Here is a 19,580-nt window from a genome sequence, read left to right on the forward strand (position 1 = left end):
TAGTTTAACCCTTTGCATGCACCTGTGGTCCGAATGGCATAGCCTGTGCCCTAAACCCTTCATTTTTTAAAATCTGTTTTACTGTAGTTTAACCCCAGGTGAGTATTTATCTACAGTCTTTTCTAGGAATGTCTATAGTAGAGAACAGACTGACTTACTGAAATGATTGCACCAATGCAAATAACAGTACGATGCATTCAAACTACTAGTCATTCTGTGTTAGGTGCAAGTGTACCCTAACTCCACACAAACATTTGGCTCAAGCAGTGCAGTTGCAATGTCCTTTGGGTGCCATCCCAGTACCAGAGCTCCCTGAAGCAGTGAATTTTTAGAAATTTGGGAAAGGATTTGGAAACCCTAAGGGAGTGAGGGGAGAAAGCAAGCTTGCATCACTTCCTGAGAAGCACAGGGATCTGAGATTAGTAAAAGCTGTCACAAACCATTTTAAGAGTGTCATGCCTAGTAGAGAAAGGTGCTCTGGCAACATGTATGGAGAACCAGAGTCTGAGACACCCCAGTGAAGTTATTTACAGTATGTGTTATGTTCACATTGACATTATTCTGCTCTCAATTATATGGGTCTGTGACAAAGTAGCTCATTTCTGTGAGCAAACAAGGCCCAGCTCCCCTATGGCAGAACAGATGGTCCCAGCTCTGAGCCAATTAAAGGGGACAGGGGCACCTGGGGCAATGAAGGCTTGTCAAAGGAACGAAAGAAGAGGCAATAATTGGGGTTAGCTGTGGAATCAGAGGAGTAGAGCTAATTAATGGTGGGTGGCTAGAACAAGAGACTGTCTGATGAGTAAGGCAGTAGAACTGGCAGGGATTGGGAAACTGGAAGAAGAAGAAGAAGAAGAAGAAGAAGAAGAAGAGGAGGAGGAGGAGGATTACCAGGAACTACTGTGAGGGGAGACTAAGAAACTGTGAGTGAAGAAAACCTTAGGAGACATGGTGAGTGTTTTGTCTCTTACGTGCTTATGTTTGAACAAGTAAGCCCCTTGAAAGGACTTTGGCTATGGCAATGAATGCTTGCTAAACTGGGGAAAAGGTCTTCTGCATTACAACTTCCCCCATAACACAAGAGACTTGCACCAGTGCAGGTGAGGTCATGTTGGATTTTAATCACATTCTGTAGTTAAATGTTCTACTCCAAATACAATTAGTCTGGATTGTTACCTCCCATATTAATACCATTCCAAAGAGTACAGGGTCCCAGAAAGGAAGGCTGTATTGTGCTACTGGCCACTTGCAACCTGCACAAACATCTCCCTTCATTTAAAGGCCTGCCTAGAAGGATCTGGCACCCTCCACCCCACTGCATGGATTTGTATCATGTTTGCTTACAAACCAAGGCAGGTTAAATGAAGGGTCATTGAGTCACTGTCATGTAGGTTACCAAAAAGGATAATTGAAATGAATGCATGATTTGAATTTTCCTCTGCTTTTCTCTGGTGTTAAGTGGTATGCCAAACAGTTTTGTGTATGATCATGCAGCAAACAGGTTAAATTTAACAACATCTGTATTAAGACTCATAGACTTTAAGGTCAGAAGAGACCATTATGATCATCTAGTCTGACCCCCTGCTCAGTACAGGCCACAGAATCTCACCCACCACTCCTCGAATAATCCTCTCACCTATATCTCAGACATGGAAGCCTTCAAATACTTTGAAGACCCCAAAATTCAGAGAATCCTCTAGCTGTGATCTGTACCCCATGCTACAGAAGAAGGTGAAAAACCTCCAGGGCCTCTGCCAATCTACCCTGGAGGAAAATTCCTTCCTGACCCCAAATATGGCAATCAGCTAAACCCTGAGCATGGGCAAGACTCATCAGCCAGACACCCAGAAAGTTCTCTATAGTAACTCCTATCATCCCTCCATTGACCTATTTCTCACTGATAATGAATGGTCAATTAGTTACCAAGATCATGTTTTCGCATCAAACCATCCCCTTCATAAACCCATCTAGTTTAATCTTGAAACCAGATAGATCTTTTGCCCCCACTACTTCCCTTGGAAGGCCGTTCCAGAACCTCACTCCTCTAATGGTTAGAAACCTTTGTCTAATCTCAAGTCTAAACTTCCTATTAGCCAGCTTATATCCATTTGTTCTTGTGTCCACATTGGTATTAAGCTTAAATAATTCCTCTCCCTCCCTGGTATTTATCCCTCTAATATATTTAAAAAGTGCAATCATGTCCCCCCTCAGCCTTCTTTTGGTTAAGGTAAACAAGCCAAGTTCCCTGAGTCTCCTTTCATAAGACAGGTTTTCCATTCCTCGGATCATCCTAGTGGCCCTTCTTTGTACCTGTTCGTTTGAATTCATCCTTCTTAAACATGGGAGACCAGAACTGCACGCCATATTCCAAATGGGGTCTCACCAATGCCTTGTATAATGGCACTAACACCTCCTTATCCCTGCTGGAAATACCTCCCCTAATACATCCCAAGATCGTATTAGCCTTTTTCACGGCCATGTCACAATGGCGGCTTAGTCATTCTATAATCAACCAGGACTCCGAGGTCCTTCGCCTCCTCTGTTACTTCCAACTTATGTGTCCCCAGCTTATAACTTATTAATCCCTAAATGCATAACCTTACACTTCTCACTATTAAATTTCATCCTATTGCTATCACTCCAATTAACAAGTTCATCCAGATCTTCCTGTATGATATCCCGATCCTTTTCTGAATTGGCAATAGCTCCCAACTTTGTGTCATCTGCAAATTTTATTAGGACACTTCCACTTTTGGTGCCAAGATCAGCAATAAAAAGATTAAATAAAATTGGCCCCAAAACTGATCCCTGAGGAACTCCGCTAGTAACCTTCCTCCAGCCCGACAGTTCACCTTTCAATATGACCCACTGTAGTCTCCCCTTTAACCAGTTGCTTATCCACCTCTCAACTTTCATATTAATCCCTATCTTTTCCAATTTAACCAATAATTCCCTATGTGGTACTGTATCAAATGCCTTACTAAAGTCGAGGTAGATTAGATCCACTGCATTTCCTTTATCTAAAAAATCTGTTACTTTCTCAAAAAAGGAGATCAGGTTGGTTTGGCACGATCTACCTTTTGTAAAACCATGTTGTAATTTGTCCCAATTGTCATTAGCCTCAATGTCCCTAACTACTTTCTCCTTCAAAATTTTTTCCAGGATCTTATATACTACAAATGTCAAACTAACAGGCCTATAGTTACCCGGGTCGCTTTTTTTCCCCTTTCTTAAAAATTGGAACTATATTCGCAATTCTCCAGTCAAATGGTACAACCCCTGAGTTTAGAGATTTATTAAAAAATGTTGCTAATGGACTTGCAAGTTCATGTGCCAGTTCCTTTAATATTCTTGGATGAAGATTATCTGGGCCCCCCAATTTACTCCCATTAAGCTGTTCAAGTTTGGCTTTTAGCTCGGATATGGTAATATCTACCTCCATATCTTTAGTCCCATTTGTTAAGTTACCATTATACCTAAGCTCTTCATTAGACTCAAAGACTGAAGCAAAGTATGTGTTCAAATATTGGGCCATTCCTAGATTATCCTTAACCTCCACTCCATCCTTAGTAATTAGCGGTCCTACTTCTTCTTCTTTTTTTGTTTTTTTTCCTATTTATATGGCTATAAAACCTTTTACTATTGGTTTTAATTCCCTTTGCAAGGTCCAACTCTACCTGACTTTTAGCCTTTCTCACTTTGTCCCTACATGCTCTAACCTCAATAATGTAGCTTTCTTTACTGATTCCTCCCATTTTCCACTCCTTATATGCTTTCTGCTTTTTCTTAATCACCTCTCTGAGATGCTTGGTCTAACACACCTGCCTATACTTTTTTTTCCCCTTTTCTAGGGATACAGGCTTCTGACAGCTTCTGCAACTTTAACTTAAAATAATTCCAGGCCTCCTCCACTTTAAGATCCATAGCAAAATGCAGGACAATGTAGCACTTTAAAGACTAACAAGATGGTTTATTGGATGATGAGCTTTCGTGGGCCAGACCCACTTCCTCAGATCAAATAGTGGAAGAAAGTTCCACTATTTGATCTGAGGAAGTGGGTCTGGCCCATGAAAGCTCATCATCTAATAAACCATCTTGTTAGTCTGGGGTAGCTGAAGCAAAATGCAGGACAATGTAGCACTTTAAAGACTAACACGGCTACATCTCTATCACTATTTAAGATCCATAATTTCTTTAGTCCAATCAACTTCCCTAACTAATTTCCTTAGTTTATTAAAGTTAGCCCTTTTGAAATCAAAAACCCTAGTCTCAGATTTAGTTTTGTTTTATCCTTTCATTTAATTTGAACTGAATTAGCTCATGATCACTCAAGCCAAGGTTGTCTCCTACAATCATTTCATCTATGAGGTCCTCGCTACTCACCAAAACCAAATCTAAAATAGCATTTCCCCCTTGTTGGTTCAGCAACTACTTGATGAAGGAATTCATCAGCTATCACATCTAGGAAAATCTGAGCCCTATTATTATTATTACTAATTAAAGAGCACTTAATACAGCAGTTCAGTAGGAATGATCAAGACTTTAATGGTAGCTACTTAATTATGTCTGTGTGTGTGGCATCTTTTAATGTGCTATTTGGCTCTGGTAGTTTTACTTTAACTTTGTCAAACTTTTTAATCCTTTCATAGTTGGGGGGTGGGGCTGACAATCTGCTCCCTGTCTTTGTGCTCCTGTATAATCCCATTGACGCCAAATAGTCTACACAATTGTGCCTTATTTAGCACCTTGTTTACTTTATTGCACAATAATGTCTTCAAAGAGACTTTTTTTCAAGGTACCAAATGGGTAAGGAACTTCACCAATGACAAGGAAATACAATGTTCCTGTCTCAGAGCCCAGTTCCATAAAGGTTCTTAGGCATCTAATTCTGGAGGTTAGAAACCTCCATTCCATTTTTAGGCACCATAGCCATCACAAAACTCCTGCTCGCTTGCCACCTAGTTCTGTAGATGCTTAAACTCACTTAGTGCACAAATTCTTGCAATAAAAGATGTGGCATATGCAGGGTCTGATCTGGAAGGCAGTCAGAGTGTGACTACCCGCATATGTGCAGGCAAGGAGAGCTGGGACTCTAGGCAATGAGGGTGGTGGTGGGGAAGCTCCTCTTCCCCCAGAAGGGGCAGGGCCTCAGGCAGATGAGGCGGTCCTTGGGGCATCCTGCCTTCAACTTCACCTGGACCTAGCCAGCTAGAGCACATAGTGCAGAGCACTAGAGCATGCTATGCAAAGCTCCAGTGGCCACTGTAAAGGGTCTGGGGCTTTGTCTGCTGCCACAGTAGTGACAGCTGGGAGCTTTGGGCCTTTGGAATCACCAGGCTCTGTGACAATTGCCCCTTTTGTCCCCTGCCCCACACATCCCCATCGACAGGCCTGGCTAGGGTGGTGTCCGGTTTTGAACTGGACAGTCCAGTATTTGAGCTTTCTCTTCGGGAAACAAATTGAGACAATATAAATGTCCGGTATTTTCTAAATAAGATGTAATGTAGATTGTGATGTAATGTCAAGTGTGTCCGGTATTTTTGTTAAAACCACCTGGCTACCCGATTAGGCCCCACTCACAAGTTTTTTGGGTGGAGAGGGAGAGACAGCTTATGACTCTCATCCCAACTGTTAGAACATTCACTTGGGATGTGAGAGCCAAGTGAAATTCCCTCCTTAGGTGAAGGGAGAGAGAGAACTCTTAGGCATGATCTAATCTATGGGATAGTCTCATGTCAGATTGAGGTAGCCCCACTTTCTGAAGATGTACCATGTTGGATAAATGTATAAAGAGTTACTGGGCCCCAGAGAGACTGACTCTGCAGTCCAGTGGTTAGGGAACCCAAGAACCAGACTTCTTATGATAATCCCCTCCCTAATCACTTATGCACTATGGAACAGCTTCAAGAGGAGGGAGTTGCATATCTGAATATGCCACAGCTCAAAAGTGAAAGCACTCTCCTGGGAAAAGCTCCTATTTCCATCCCATCTGCCTGAAGGAGAATTAAGGCTGCTTTTCATATCCCAGGTGACCACTGGGTTAAAAGCTTTATAATGTTAGCTCCTCAACCATGACACTGGAATGAGACATGAGCCTACTCACAAATAATGACTTAGCTGCTTGCCTGACTGACTCCAGGAGAGTGATTCCCAGCTGTAGACCCAAATCAGAAATAGGTGCCTCCCTGCAGCTTGAACTCTGAGAAGGGCATGGCTTAAGAAAGCTGTCTCTTGCCAGTATTTCCCTTTGGCAAGTTCCTCACACAGCATGCAGGCTCTGGATTGCATTCTACTCACTTAATCTTTCCCCATCCTTTATATAAGGAGTCAAGGTGACTAACCTGGGTTTTGTAATTACATTGTTCCTGTGACTTTTTTTTTTTTTTTTGTGAGGTGCATAAGACCCTTTAGATGCAGGTCAAAAATCTTAAAATATAAAAATTAGATCTTGCACTGAAAAAAGAAGTTATGTTGAAGAGTGCCTTAATCTGCCTGTAGTACCACTGGATTTCAGTAGGGTTTCTTCTGGAGATTCTATTGATCAATGGGAATAAATATTTCAGAACCTAGTCCTAAAATCTCTCTTTAACTACTTCAGTTAGAGGAGCAGAATATGACCTAGTGTGTAACTGAAACTCACTGTTCTTTCTGAAGAGTGAAGTCCTAGGTATTGTTTCCCCGTAAGCCCTTAAGAGAGATGTATTGTGGCTTCATACCAGCCTGAACAATCCAGAGAACACCTCAGGCTACTGAAGGGAACAGCTGATGGGCTTTGACCCATAGCCACAATTATTTAGACATATCCTTGGGCACTAAGTCCATAGGTGCTCCAGGGCTAGAAAACCCAGGGGGAAAATGATCAGGTAGTCAGCATCCACTAGCAGCCAAGCTTCTCCCTCCAACTAGTGTCTCTTGCTGGCTGACCAACTCCTGCCCCACCCTCTCTGGATCACCTGCCTTCTGTGAAACAGCTGGCTCATGGCACTTGAGATGCTGTGGGAGGATCAGGAATGGAGCAAGCTCAGGGGAGGAGATGGAATGGGGGCATGGCCAGTGGTGTTTGAGCAATCCCTGGTTGGAGGGGATGGTGCCAATGTTCTTAACTTCCATTATTTCATTGTTTGTTCTACCTTCCTTCACTGGTTTCCTTTAACAGTGCTTTTTGATCTAACTCTGCCTGCATGAAGAGGTAGATTGCACATGTACACGGAGAGACATTATTTATAAAAATACTTCCACTTCTCTACATGGTGTTCCAAAGGCTTCAGTTCTCCTTAACTGACACACTCGAGGCTAGTCAATCAGGAAATGTGATTGTCCAGAGCAGAACTTGTGTAAGGGTTCTTGACTGGAAGATAGCACCTCTTTTCCTTCACCCATACTCTTGGAGCCTCCCAGTATGACTATCTGCTTTGGTCAGAGACAAGTCTTGGCTGCTGTGTAGCTACCGTGTTCAGTGATGCTAGAACAATGTTCAGGGTGGGTGAGCTGAATGGACATGTTATACTTGGGTAGCTGTTGCTACTTCAAACCAGGAAGTACAGCAGTGATGTCTTTGTAGCTTCCAGTGGGGTAGGGACTGTAGCTTGAAACTCAAGCAGGGCTTTAAGTTAGTACATAAAAGACTGTCCAACATTTGGATGCTTCTCTAAAATATAGGCTCGGTCTAGTACAACACTGCTATTGGACTTGTTGCAGGAATGAATTCAAAGCCGCTCGCTACCTGTAGTATTGGATGAGGTCAGACTACATAATTCCAATAGTCTTTTCTGTCCTTGGGGACATGCCTATAGACATCATAGACTCTTATTTTCCAAAAGCTACTTACCTAGCAGTATTAATTTTCTTTTTTTTCCCCCATCTTCTCCCTGAGGTCGATTCCCTGTGACTTGAGGAAAATGTCTCATGGAATGGTGACTCTAATGTCACTTAAGGGAAATTGCTTTGTGTATTGTGGTGGAAGGAAATGTCTTTTTTCCTTTACTAGATTTGTTTTAAGAGGAACTTTTTTTTTTCTGGTGTTCACGTTTATCTGCTTGTGATGGATTATTCACCACAAACAAAGCCTGAAGAAGCTAAGTGGATGATGGGGCCAATTAAGTGCCTGGGGGATGGCCCAAAGAGTGGGGGGATTAAATAAATAAGGCACAGCTGGATGAGAACACAAAGAGCTTGAATGAACTTGAAGCTCGGGTTATAAAAGCAGAAAGTGGTTCAGGGAAGTAGTCTTCAGTTAGTCCCTGGGCAAAGATGGGTATGTTTGGGATGCTGGTGTGTATCTTACAGTCTCATACTGGGAGAAGGGAGTTTGAACAGCAAACCCAGAGTGTGGGAGCCAGAAGGGTAGGAAAAGCTCAGGGGGAAAAGCAGCCAGGTGTATGGGACAGACCCTACGAGAGGGGCTCTAAGCTGAAACCTGAAGAAAGCAGTGGGTCTAGCTTTCCCTACCAGTAACTGGGGCAATGGTGCATACCCAACAGTGGAGAGCAGGCTGTCTGGGACAGTTTGTCCTGGAAGGAGAGAACCATAGTGACCAGACTGGAGGACCATGTCAGAGAGAGGAAGTGGAGCCAGAGGGGTGCAAAATGAGAGAAGAGGACAGGTGAAGAGACTGCCAGAGGAGGCAACTCTGGCACAGCTAGTCAGTGTGGGTGCTGTCTTGCATTTAAGGTCACCTGGAACCAGTTTAGGCAGGGCATTAGGTCAGCAGTTGCTTCTGGCTGCTGCTGCCTGATTCTGAGATGTGTGCTTAAAGGGACCCCCCCCCCCCCCCATTCCCTGGCCCCTGGATAGCCATTTCTCAGCTTCTTTTGCTTGCTTGCCTATTTCTGACAGCAAAACACTTCCAGTATGTGCTCTCATTGCCCTGCTTTTGGACACCACAGCACTCATTGCCATGGAGCTGGAGCTGCTTTTGGGCATATGATGGCCCCACGCTGCCATGCAGCAGTTTCTGCAGGCTGCCTTTGTGGTCCTGCATGAGCTCAACTCCGAGCTCATCATCAAGACCCTTTGCCTGTGTGTGGGAGACTGCCCTTGCAACCACACCCCACTGTGGAGAGAAGATTCTGGAGGCTGGACACTGATTCTAGTTGGTGATGGAGTAGTGGGATGACTGGCAGTGGCTCCACAACTTCCAAATGAGGAAGGAGACTTTCATGGAGCTGTGTGCCTGTGTGCCTGGCTTGCCCCTGCCCTCCAATGATGGGACACCCAGATACGACCCGCCATCTCTTCCCTTCACCTCCACCCCCAGAGAAACAGATTGCCATAGCCATCAGGAAGCTTGCAACATCAGGCAGTTACCAGTCCATGGGCAACAAGTTTGGTGTGGGGAAAGTCCACCATTGCAGGTAAGGCATTCTTGGGCTGCAGTCCCTGAAGGAAGGGGGCAAGTACTAGAAAGGAGGGTGGGGGGGCAGGGAGAGGGGGAAGCCCCATCTCTGGGGGCTACTGCAGTCCTGCCTTCACACAGACTTGGGGGGGGTGGGCTCATACAGGGTGGCTGCTGGTGTGTTTGGGGTGGGGGCACTCAGGGACATCCCGAGGGCTCAGGTATCCCCTTTGATTCTGTCTTGTATGTTTGTTTCCTTCCTTGCGCAGGGTCATCTGTCTGGAAGATCTGTAGCCCATCATGGCTGGGGTGACCCAGGGTGGGGAAGGGGCTGCATTTCCTCCCAGAATGCAGTGCAATTCTTCATAGTAGGGGCAGGAGTGGGGTCCTGCCCCAGAGTGAGAGCTGAGCTCCCTCGCCCTGGCATAACCCTGCTGCAGCTCTTCAATTATGCTCTAGACCTGCTCAAGGCTCCTGTGGTGGCCCCTCATGGCCCAGATCTCAGCCTTCTAGCTCTATATATAGGCATTGCACTGTCAGGAGTGGAGAACCTGGAGGGCTGCCTCCCTGCCCCATACCTCCAGGAGAGCCGGGCTCTCCACCCAAGATGAGGACAGCACATGCCTTTTCCAACACCAGCAGGCTCCTGGGAGTCTGTCCAAGCACCCTTTGAGGGCCAGTGGGCTCTTGGGGGGGCTTGTGGCTGGTACATGGGTGCCTACACATCAGGCACTGGCAGTGGCGCAATGTGTGGCAGCTCCCAAGGCCTGCTTCCTGCCACAAGCCCTATCTCTCTCTTCTCCCCTTCCCCCCCCCCTCCCCCCTGCTTTAAGAGCTGCCAGGAGACAGGAAATATAGAGTTGTGATGAGTTTGGATGGAGTGTTATTTCCTGGAGGCCTCTTCCCTCCCCTCCCCCCCGGTCCTTTCAGAAAAAGGCTTATTCCTCCATTATTTTGACTTTTTTTTGTTGAAAAAACACAATTGCAGTGTGGGCACTAGTGTTGTTTTTCTGGAATAACGGCCATTATTCCAGGGGAAAATGCTGCAGTGTAGGTGTACCCAGAGTTACAAAAATGCCTGATGGTAGAAGCCTAACTTCTATTCCCCTCTTACACCAGCAAATTCCATACTGTCAAGGATGTTACTTTAGCTTATCCATCAAAGAAGCCAAGAGCAGAATAGTCTATTGCAACGGTGGCCAACATGCGGCTCATGAGCCGCGTGCGGCTCCAGATGGAACCGGGATGAACCCAGAACTGCTCAGGTGAGCCAGTCTCATGGCCAGGCCACTCTGAGCCGTATGTGTGCTCACGGTCCACGCCATTCTGCTCATGGCCCTCAGAGCGTTGTTGTATCCTGCATATGCAGCTGAGCGCAGGCGGCAGTGGTGGCGTCTCTGGCTCCAGGTGTAGCACAGGCTTCAGCTCCGGGACCTGGGCATAAAGTTCGGGGGGAGGATGCCTTCCTTTGGAGAAGGGTGAAGAGGTGGAGTGGTTGGGGGTGAGGGGGTGCGCGCATCGTGTCCCAGCATCCCGGCCAGCATATGCTCAAAGCCGGCTGCTCAGAGTATGTACCCCAGTGTCTGGGGAGTAGTGGCAGTGGCAGTGCCTCTGCTCTGGGACCCGGGCATGAGGTTGGGGGGATTGGGAAGGAAGGTGTCTGGCTCTGGGGAAGGGGAGGGGAGTTGGATTGCGTGGGGAGAGGGGTGAGACTGGTATCCTGGCCAGCTCATGCGCGAAGCTGGCTGCTCAAAGCTGGCCACTCAAAGCACATGCCCCAGCTCCTGGGAAGATGCATGTGGTGGTGGCAGCGGCTCTGGCTCCATGACCTGGGCATAAGGCTGTGGGGAGGGGGATTGGGTTGGTGGGGGGGGGGGAAGGAATAGGAGTCCTGGAACTGCATGCCAGCTCTAACTTCTTAAGAAGCATGTGGCAGTCGTGGGGAGCAGAGGAAGAGCATGTGCTTCCTGAGAAGTTGGAGCTGGTATGCAGCCCCGGGACACCCCCCCCCACCATCCCGAACAGGCATGCAGCAGGGGGGAGGATGTCCCCAGCCCAGTGACAGACCCAATGTTTCGGGAAGCATGCCAGCTGTCTAAGGGTGGGGAAGAGCAGCCCATGCACTTCCTTAGACCCTGGATACCCAGGTACTGGCCAAGCTGTCCCTCCCCTCCCCCTGGCCAACACCCTGCCCCCCCCAGCACTCTGTCCCTTGCCCCCACCAGCATAGTTGGGGCCCACAGTTAGTGAGGCTTGGGGAGGTTTTTTTTGGAGGGGTTGTCTTTTTGCATCTCACTTATGTGACCCTGACTGACTCTTTTTGTGGGTCAGTGACTCCCTGACTCAAAACAGGTTCCTCACCCCTCTCATATAGACCATGTGTACCAGCACCTATTTTCCCCTGGCATGGATTTCCCCCCACCCCCTCCCAACAACTTTCTGCCCCAGTATGTGGCTCTTTGCACTCTGTGCACTGCTATTTTGGTTCTTTGACTCTTAACAGGTTGGCCACCCCTGGTCTAGCGTACACTTGCAAAATACCATTTTGATGCTCCCCCCCCCCCCCCTTTAGTTTTCAGGGATTATTCTCTAAAGTTTGGCTTCCAATGTTATTGTTTCTTCTACAAAATTAGAGAATTAGATTTTTTTTCTGTCTCTCTAACTTCTAGAATGTCAATGTGAATCCACTATGAGACTTTGACCAACTTAGTCTTAATTATAATCAGCCAAAGTTTGTTGCTGGATCAGACATCCAGTGACCTTCTTGATACTGGAACACTTCTATAGCTGCCTAGCAGCTGTGGGTGCTGAGACTCCCTGTGACTGGCTGCCACAACTTGTGGTGGCGACCTGTGAGATGCCCAACCACCACTGCTGGCAGGGACACCCCCTGCTCAGCATATGTGAACAGCCATGCCTGCCCTCATAGCTCCTTGTTGGTGGCATTAACGTTACCTTGCAGTTGGCCAGTGGCTACAGGCACAGGGGAGACATCCCCTACAGCTTCTAGCTGCTGGTAATGGTTCAGAGGGACTCTGGAGCTATTCAGCAGCTGGGGGCACCCACCCTCCCTCCACTGGAAGGGCCCCCCCCCCCCACAGATACTATGTCCCTGTAGGATGATGGAGGTCCCTCCAGCCCCATGGGGCAGTGAAGAGACTCTTCCCACAACTCCCAACCTCTGTGGGGGGCAGGAGTCAGGGTGCTGGACCCTCCTTATGTTGTCAGATGTTTTTAGTAAAGTAAGGGAGTGATTACTGCTCCCATATTTTTGTTTTTTACCTATGACCTGTCCCTGACTTACTAAAAATATCCATGACACACTCATAGTCCTAATTATCTTCCCTTCCATTTCTAATCATGCCAGTGTTAACAGCTTTACAAATAACTCTCCTCTGGAAACACTACACTAAGAGCACCCGCAGTTTGTTCAAAGTAGCTGCACTGCCTCTTCCTGAATCTTTTAATAAAAGATTTAAAAGACTTTTAACAGTGCCAGACCAGAGAATTTGCTAAACCATGGGAAGTCAATATTACCTAGCAGCACTATTAACACTTCCACTCTTAGACAATATCTGGGATAAATGGAGCAAACTAACAGCACAGAACACTCAACCAGGACTGGTGGCTGTAACCAAACATTATAGGAGCACAGGAAACTTGGCCACAGCCACGGTAAATGGGCATCCAGCTAACTAAAGTCATGTAGGACCATGGATGTTGCCAGACTAGAGGTTCAACCTATACTATTCAGGCTGAAGTCACTGTATACTGAACCCTGGACCTATTCTGTGTTGGACATTGTCTCAGTTATGGTAACCCTTTTTGACCTATCTATTCCATCTGAATTTCAGGCTAAAGTATGTAGCAATCTCTAAGTATGAAGAGAAATAGCTGTAGAACTTATATAATTTAGCAGCTTTTTTTCATCTGGGTCAATGTATAACATTCTTGAGATATAAAATTGACACCTCAGAGAAATGCTTTTTTTTTCTTGCCTTATTCATCCTCCATCTATTTTTTTTTTTTTTTAAGTCTTATGTTGTCATACAGCAGAATTAACTTGCATCTCAGAGTTGTGGCCGATGTAATATTTCACTCCTTATACTTGAGTGGCTACAGTGAATGGAAAAAGTCTTTTTGTAATCAAATGTATCAAATTCTTAGTCTTTGAATGTCATAGTCAGTGACAGGTTATATTTCTGTATCTTCTCCAGTATCTCATTTCTCAGAAGTGCTATAGATGGCTTACAATAATAGACACTAGAATTTTCTATTAAATCTTTGTAGAAAGCAATTTGTAATTCCTAAAGGTTGCTTTCTTTCTCTTTCAAGTGGAAGAGTAATGGTTGCATTTTTGCAATCCTTCTGGAGTCTCTTCCTTCTCTGCATCTGGGGCAGGGAGAGACACATTCCAACAATGAGTGTATTTCAAAAACAACAGTTTAAATGCTTCCTCCTTCTTGTCCTTACTAATCTTTTCAAGAAAATGTTATAGCAGACAGCCTGCTTCCCTTCTTCATTTTACTCTAGATCCTTGAAATAGTTAAAAACATCTAACTGCATCCTAGAATCATAGAATAATAGGACTGGAAGGGACCTCGAGAGGTCATCGAGTCCAGCCCCCCGCCCTCAAGGCAGGACCAAGCTCCGTCTACACCATCCCTGACAGATGTCTATCTAACCTGTTCTTAAATATCTCCAGAGAGGGAGATTCCACCACCTCCCTTGGCAATTTATTCCAATATTTGACCACCCTGACAGTTAGGAATTTTTTCCTAATGTCCAATCTAAACCTCCCCTGCTGCACTTTAAGCCCATTACTCCTTGTCCTGTCCTCAGTAACCAAGAGGAACAAATTTTCTCCTTCCTCCTTGTGACACCCTTTTAGATATTTGAAAACTGCTATCATGTCCCCCCTTAATCTTTTTTCCAAACTAAACAAGTCCAGTTCATGAAGCCTGGCTTCATAGGTCATGTTCTCTAAACCTTTAATCATTCTTGTCGCTCTTCTCTGTACCCTTTCCAATTTCTCCACATCTTTCTTGAAATGTGGCGCCCAGAACTGGACACAGTACTCCAGCTGAGGCCTAACTAGTGCAGAGTAGAGCGGCAGAATGACTTCACGAGTTTTGCTTACAACACACCTGTTGATACAACCTAGAATCATATTTGCTTTTTTTGCAACAGCATCACACTGTTGACTCATATTCAACTTGTGGTCCACTATGACCCCTAGATCCCTTTCCGCCATGCTCCTTCCTAGACAGTCGCTTCCCATCTTGTATGTATGGAACTGATTGTTCCTTCCTAAGTGGAGCACTTTGCATTTCTCTTTATTAAACCTCATCCTGTTTACCTCTGACCATTTCTCTAACTTGCTAAGGTCATTTTGAATTATGTCCCTATCCTCCAAAGAAGTTGCAACCCCACCCAGTTTGGTATCATCTGCAGACTTAAGCGTACTCTCTATCCCAATATCTACTACATTGATGAAGATATTGAACAGTACGGGTCCCAAAACAGACCCTTGCGGAACTCCACTTGTTATCCCTTTCCAGCAGGATTTAGCACCATTAACAACAACTCTCTGACTACGGTTATCCAGCCAATTATCGTGGCCCTATCTAAGTTATATTTGCCTAGTTTATCAATAAGAATATCATCCTCACTGCTTGCTCTTTATCTCCATCCATGTAAGGTGTTGGAAACCACTGGCCAATCACCATCCTGACTACTCTACTCTACTTGGGTATAGGTTTCCCCAACAAATACACACTCCCTATTGTATTTGGTCTGTTCATGCTAGCCTCACTAATGTTGAGCACAGTTGCTACGACCAGTATATAAAACTGAGAACAGATGGCTAGTGTTGTCAGCTTGTACTCACTTTTCTGGTAACAATTGTGGGAAGCTTTTCAGAAGGGGGAAGGGCTAAAATCCTTGTGTGCCACTAGATTATCACTCCTTCAGGATAGCGTGCTCTCCTGTTTGGAAAGCCACAAGCACATTATTTCTAAGAGCAGTCATAATTTTAACAGCATTCAATTCAGATTATCTAACAGAGGTGTCAGAAGAGGAGCTGTCTAACTGAAAATTTAAAAAATGACCTGTAACACCTTAGACTAACACAATTTAGGTGGTATCCTGAGCTTTTGTGGGCACAACCCACCTCAGATGAAAAAGAGGTGATTACTCTTAACTCCTCTGTAAGTTCACAACTTCATGTTGAGTTTGGTGGGGTTCCCCCCCCCCCCCAGGGGATGGGGGGAGAAGGGAGCAGTGACATGATCTGAACTAGTTCCAACAAGCGTGTGTACTCCATCTGAAAACAGAATGATGGAAAAACCATTAAGCTTGTCAACTTGCAGCATAGAAAACTTTTTTTTTTTAAGTTGAGGCACTTCAACATTGCTACACTGTTGAAGTTATTTTAAGTTATTCAATACTTCCTTTGTGTAGTCTTGTAATGGGGTTGTTCAAATGATAGTTAAGGATTAGATGTTAAAGGTGAGATGTCATTTGGGCCATCTCAACCAAATAGTTTTCACTTCACTACAGCTTGTGAGGGTATGGTCTAACTGGCTTTTTAGCTTAGTATTGTCTTTGGGGTTTTAAATGAGGTAGAAACAGGTTTGGAGAAAAATTACAAATTTCTGTATGCTGTAGCCATGTCAGTCCCAGGATATTAGGCAAGGTGGGTGAGAGTATCTTGTATTGAACCAAGTTCTGTTGACAAGAGACAAGTTGAGCCACACCGCTCTTCAGATCGGGAAAGGTTCTTCAAGCATCACTGCAAAACTGTTCAGTATAGGTTGTACCTCCCTTCGCCAGCACTCCCTCATCCGGCAACATCCATGGTCCAGCATGGACCACAGAATTCCTGGGCCACAGAGCCCAGGAAGAGGGACGTCTGGCAGTGGGGCAGGAGCAGCGTAAGAGGCACCAATGACTTAGCCAGGAGCCCAGAGTGTGTGGGGAGGGGAGGAAAGGGGGGGAGATAAGGAGAGCTCCCTGGCCCCAGCAGCTGCAGAGCTCTAGCCTGGCTGTAGACCTCCAGACCCAGCTGGGGAACTCCAGCCCAAGTGGCAGCCAGGGAGCTCCAATCCCTGTCACTCCAGTTCCAGCTGTGGAGGCAGACCGCTATGGAGTTCTGGCTATGGTGCTCCAGCAGCAGAAGTGGCCAGGGAGAGCCAGGCTGAGGCAGCTAAGCCACAGGTGAAGGTACTTCCTCTCGTCTGGCAAATCCCTTCATTTCAGACCAGTCAGGTACCGTGGGTGCTGGGCCAGTGGGGTTCAACATGTAATATGTTCCAGCTTGCATTTTGTTGCTATCCTGCTGTTTCCTGGACCTGAAGAAGAGCTCTGTATGGCTTGAAAGCTTGTTGATCCAATGAGAGCTTTCTTGAATGCCCAAAAACCTTGCTACAGTTACTTTATGTAAAGTCTTACCGTTTATTTTAAACCTGTATTGTGCAACATTTGTTTTAGTACAGTGAAGAGAAGAATCACAGATATGTGACTGTTAATAAATCTGACAGCTTGCAACCTCTTGGACCACAGCGTTCCAGATATAATATTTAACAGCTATTTATAAATAGCTGTGGTGAACGACAAGGTTGCAAGATCAAGTCAATTATTTTCAGATGAGAAGCTAAAATGCGCAATATCTGGGGTAAAGAAGAGGCTTGGTTATCTATTCTCCCCCCCCACCCCCTTTCAATAGATGCTTCTCAAATGCATGATCTTTTTTGGAAAATCTCTTCACTATATTTAGCTGAAATATGCAATAATGCTGCCCATTTTTGTCTGTTTCCCTAACATGCATATTTTCTCCAAGAAAAGTAAATGACTAAGCTTAGAATTCCTCTCCTCCTCAGTCTTCAATTGTACTGTCTTCAAGGTCTTTACACGCAGTGAAAGAACTTGACAGCAGTTATTTATGCTCTTGCCATGGCAAGATAATATTACTCTTCTTCTGGAGACAATACCAACAACTATACTGGAAACTTCAACTAATGAAATACAGAGTTTTACTTTCTTTCGATGGAGGGTTTTCCATGGCAGCCTGTGATAACCAAGCTGCTAATTTATAGCAAGATTAGATAAAGGGCATGACTCTGCTCAGATGTCTTCAGTGGGAAAGGTGAATTTGCCCCAAGATGGCTTCATAAATGAAGCCTTATGTGGTTTTGGTCTTGACTGACAGCTCAGCTCACTGTCAACACTAACCTGTGGATTTAGCTGCATGAGAGCTGAAGGAAGGTCCTCTTCAGTGAAGGGCTCTAGATTGGTGAAGCTAATCCCAGGATTGCTCTGAGTGCATGGATTTGATCTCTTGGGACATACAGTGACTGGTCTTGAAGATAACGTATTTGGGTCATTAAAGCCCCTTTAATGACCCAAATACAATCTTTTCAAAAAGATGACAAAAGAACAGTAAACTGAGTCCACTCACTAAATGATTTTTTTCTATGATTGTGTTTAAGTGCACTCAATGTTTTCTAAGTGTATATTCAAAATTACATGCACTTAAGTCAATGTCTTGACTAAATCGAGACTTAATGAAGGGCTTGGCCTTCAGTGTGGGGTCAAATAGGTATGAATTAAATGGGTTTTGCTCAGTTTGCATAGAACTGAGTTCTAACACCCTCTTATAAAGATTACACACTTGAGAGTAATAGCCACAGAGACCTGGATTACTGCATTAGCTGAGGTCTGCTATTGTCTAGTCCTGATTCTGCTCCTGAATGACCAGGTCTTGAGTAAATCTATAGAAGTAGCCTCGGATACTGGGGGCCCAGTCAAGCAGGAGCCCAACTTCAGGTAACTCCCAACCCTTCTCTCCCTCCCCCCCCTTTTCTTTTTACAGAGGTGGAAATTCTACATTCTTTTACAAGAGCTAAATACCAAAAATAAAGGGGGTGTGGGAAGGAGATGGGTCTGAGGGGAGGCAGAACACGGGGTTGACCTGTAGTCAGGCAAATGGAAGGCAGACTTGTGGCCAGGGGTTCTACTAACTCAAGAGATCTCTTTGCTCAAGACTATAATATTACTTTGCATCTTAACACGTTCTCATATAGAGCAAAGATGGTTCCCAAAGCTTGATCAATACTCTTGTGGTTTTTCAATGTGATTAGATGACCTTGAAATGGCTTGCTGAAGAAACTCCCACCTGACCTCTTCAAACAGACCTCCAGCATGCAAGTCATACCTTGTGTGTCCGTAACTGCAGCCTGCCAGCCACACCTAGTCTTACATTTCTGGGATTGGGGAATTTATATCCCATTCCATCCAGCTCTCTCCTGAACAATAAATACCATGGCTGCATCTACACTGGCATGACTTTGCGCAAATACTTTTAACAGAGTTTTTCTGTTAAAAGTATTTGCGCAAGAGAGTTTCTATACTGGCATGTTCCTTTGCACAAAAGATTTGCTTTTGTGCAAAAGCATCTGTGCCAGTGTAGATGCTCTCTTGACAGGAAAGCTCCGATGGCCATTTTAGCCATCGGGCTTTCTTGCACAAGAAATTGATGTTACCTGTCTACACTGGCCTCTTGAGCAAGAATACTTGTGCAAGAGGACTTATCCCTGAGCAGGAGCATCAGAGTATTTGCACAAGAAGCACTGATATTTGTACATTACAATGTCAGTGTTCTTGCGCAAATACTCGCGGCCAGTGTAGACAGGCAGCAAGATTTTGCGCAAAAGCACGTGCTTTTGCGCAAAATCTTGCCAGTGTAGACACAGCCCAGGTGTATTAAGACTGTTAATTCTTTGAGAGGAACATACGCACAGTTCGTGATCTCAGTGGAGAACCAGACAAGTCATTGTAAATGAACTGGATAAGACAAAACAAAGTTTATAAACAATAAGAGAATTTAATGGAGCTCAAGTAATGAGGCATACAAGTCAAAAATGGCTTTAATAAAGGTAAGATGTTTATGCTTGAATCTGACAGTTGGATTAGTAGTTTCTCACCACCTTTCCTCAGCAGTTTTATTGACCAAACCTATAGGTCAGGACTCTCCTATCACAGAGTTCAACAAATATTTCCTTTGCTTCAAGGGCAATGAATGCAACAGGCACACAGAGAGAGCAAGAGAGGTGCCTTGGGGTGTCTGTCTCTTCTCTTTGCCCCCTTCCCCCTCCCTTTTTTTTTAATTTGCTTCAGTCCCTCTCGAACAAAATTTCCAGCCAAGCGCTAGTAGACACTCCATGTGAGACAATGTTCCCTGTTGGGT

At 45.1% G+C, this 19,580-nt stretch overlaps 1 long non-coding RNA gene across 2 annotated transcripts in view; it reads left to right on the top strand.

Annotated features, from left to right (window-relative positions):
* Positions 1-846: 846 nt before the first annotated feature.
* LOC112545579 (uncharacterized) overlaps positions 847-19,580 on the top strand; it is a 69,437-nt gene continuing 50,703 nt past the window's right edge. For both annotated transcript variants that reach the window (XR_012903850.1, XR_012903849.1), the window contains exon 1: positions 847-951. This is a non-coding gene — a long non-coding RNA (uncharacterized LOC112545579). The remainder of the gene's footprint in view (positions 952-19,580) is intronic.

The sequence above is a fragment of the Pelodiscus sinensis genome, chromosome 5, assembly GCF_049634645.1.
Source record: "Pelodiscus sinensis isolate JC-2024 chromosome 5, ASM4963464v1, whole genome shotgun sequence".
NCBI lineage: Eukaryota > Metazoa > Chordata > Testudines > Trionychidae > Pelodiscus > Pelodiscus sinensis.